Source organism: Seriola lalandi, unplaced genomic scaffold (genome assembly GCF_002814215.2).
Source record: "Seriola lalandi dorsalis isolate HSWRI2012SDOR001 ecotype SW California unplaced genomic scaffold, Sedor1 jcf7180002054630, whole genome shotgun sequence".
Lineage (NCBI taxonomy): Eukaryota > Metazoa > Chordata > Actinopteri > Carangiformes > Carangidae > Seriola > Seriola lalandi.
In genome coordinates, this window is record NW_019525183.1 from 2,885,271 (window position 1) to 2,888,519 (window position 3,249).

Below are 3,249 nucleotides of genomic sequence, written 5' to 3' on the forward strand. Positions count from 1 at the left end.
TGTTTCCTGTGCTCATTTGTCGTGTGTGTCTCTATGTGAAATTTCATCTATTCAGATTATTTGTTTGCCTTCCCATAATATTAAGAATACTTTCAATTCCGGTATATGAAGATGCATTGGTTCTTGAGAATAAGGCAACTGTTTGAAATGGGAAACTGAATTGAGATGATACATTAGATTGGAGATATTGTCTTCAGTACTTGATGTATTCCCTCTGTTTAACTGCACAGTAATAAACAGTACAATAACACTGCCTTTAAGGTCATTTGGTAGTTGGTAGATAAATCTTAATGTATGTTTTTTTTCCGCCTCTCTTCTCAGAACTCGGAAATTAGTATAATAAAAAAAAAAAATCCTTGTTTAGTCCTAATTAAACAACTCCACACAAATAAATAGGATTATGTATCCACATCTTCATATTCATTTAATGTTTTCTCGTACTGTTTCTCAAGGAATATATTGGTAACAGGAAACCTGTTGACTTAATACATCTTAATACATTATACTCTTCTTTTTTGGGGATTAACACCTTAATCTGACAAGAGGGACTTGTTTCCCTGCAGCCTAATATCTGATAATGGGACTATTTTCATCAAAGTAGTATGACAACATACTCTATAAACCCCTAATCTGTTAACAGCAGTAATTAAAAATAAACAACAGAATGTTCTGTTTTTGCTTAAAAAAAATAACACCCTCCGATAAATAATAGTCTTTATCTTCCTCTAACAGTTTACATTAAAACCATGCTGCCAGCTTGGCAAGGTCAAAGCAAGGTTTTTTTTGTAATCAGTAGAACAAGGGAAAGTCTTATCAGTCAGCTGCTTTCAGTTAAGTAGTGCCACTTGATATCATTCATGCTGTACATACAGCGTGTGGTAACTGTACAATTATATAAACTGTTTTGTAAAATATATACTGTTTTGTAGGTTATTGAGCTTTAATGAAATAAAATTCCTGTCTCAACCAGAGCACTGTGTTATGAAACCACTAATTCTTGCGATAACCATAATTTTTCTTATTTTTATACTGGTGGAAAATATATTACCTTGTTGATAGGAGACTGATTGAGATTTGGTTTAAAACTGTTTTCATAATACACTTTGCAGTTCAGTATGCTCCTACTTTTAAAATGCACACATTTTAAGACAAAGAGAGCAAAGGAGATTCAACAAAAATCAAACTATGTGAAATAAGAGCAACGAGATGAAAAACGTATCACCCATAACAACTCCACAACTTTATAGGAGACAACTGGAAAATCATTTCCTCCGATTATGTTTGTAGATATACTATTTTAAGTAACACTCCCCCCCTAGCAAAGAGGAAATGGTTCAGTCCATGGATGCACAGGTGGAGTAGAGTTGCCAATTAAGCACGTTGACATGTTTCCACATGCTTTCACACAAAACTCAAGTAAAAACGAAAAGAAAATATGAAAAGTCAAGAAAAGGGAAAAGTAGCATGTTTGTGAGAAGAGCGGTGAGTTTAGAGTGTCGTAATCTGGGCGATGTTGTACTTGTAGTTTATGCAAATGACTCAAGGGAAAATAGGCTAGCCAACTCATGGCCGACATTTTGTCCAGTTGGGGAGGAGGAATTCAAACTAGTTAAATTAGTAAAACTGCACTGTAAAGATACCCCAAAACAAGCAAAACTATACTTAACATACTACTGAAGTAGAAGTACAAGTTGCATTGGCAAACATGTTCTTGCAGTATCAAACTAAAAGTACTCGTGCAGAAAAACAGTCCTGCGCATGTCATGCAGTCACGTGTAAGCATTTAAATGTTGTAGCTGGCTGAGGCAAACCCAATTCTAACTATTTTATGTGTTGTTAGATGGGTTAATTTATCGCAGTGCATCATTTTATAAGTGCGTCACGTTTTGTTCGTGTCTTACCCCGAAAGTAACAGTTAGATCTGTCATATATTAATGTACAGGAGTATATAGTATAATAGTTTCCTCTGATATGTGGATTAATTGTAGGAGAAGATGGAAATACTCAAAGTACACATACCTAAAATATTTACTTAAATACAGTAGCCTACTTGTGTATTTTGTTTAGTACTCAGCAGCATACATCATGAACAGAATACACTATGTTGGAAATATAAGGGCAAATATAGTTGTTATTAGTAACACCTGTGTTTGTCTGACCAGGCATAATATCCATAATCAGAACAGGAGCTAACATCCAAGAAGCTGTTTGGACTGAAGTGGAAAGGGGAAGAGGTGAATATAAGATTAAATCATTAACATGTGAGATTATTATATCACCTTTGTGACATTCTGTACATCACCCTCATGTTACAGAGACAGAGTGAAGCAACAGGTTCCTGCCCTGCGATGACGATACTGAAGACAACCACAAGGTGAGCTCAGATAAGATGACAGAAGCTGCGTAAATATATTTCAAACAATTAGTGTGGAGTACAAAAAGGGCTGAATGATAAGCAAGGAAAATATTTATTGCAGTAAGAGTTGTATGCAATGACAATGCATTGTATTGTAAGACATTGAGACAGAAATCAAGATGTTAGCGTTAGAAAAAGAATACATTTCCAAAATGAGAGTGTGTCTCTCAACTTTGCCATTTTCACCTCCACTTAGAATCATAACAAGGAAAACAACAAAATGTCGACACCTCTCTCTCACCTCAGTGAAACATCTTCATATAGCTGAAGACTGTGTATCCTGGGAGCTCATTAAAGGAAAAATCTCTGGATGTATTTGATGGTGGTCCACGTGTGACACTTGCAGTATTTCCCCACATGTGTCACAGCACTCCAACGCAGCTGGCCACCGTGTCTTTCTCATAAAAGCTAATTTGGTTTTGGTTTTTTTTTGCCTTCAGACCCAGTAATTTAAATACCAATGCCGAGCCTTTGAATACAAGAACTTCTCACATCATATGAATTATAATCAGCATGAACTAAAGAGCCTATTGTATTTGCTTTACCCAGAAACCTGGATATCTATATTTCTTAAGCTTCCACTTAAAGGTGGAATCTCCAGAACTACAGTACAGGCCAAAAGTTTGGACACACCTTCTCATTCAATGCGTTTCCTTTATTTTCATGACTATTTACATTGTAGATTCTCACTGAAGGCATCAAAACTATGAATGAACACATGTGGAATTATGTACTTAACAAAAAAGTGTGAAATAACTGAAAACATGTCTTATATTCTAGTTTATTCAAAGTAGCCATCCTTTGCTCTGATTACTGCTTTGCACACTCTTGGC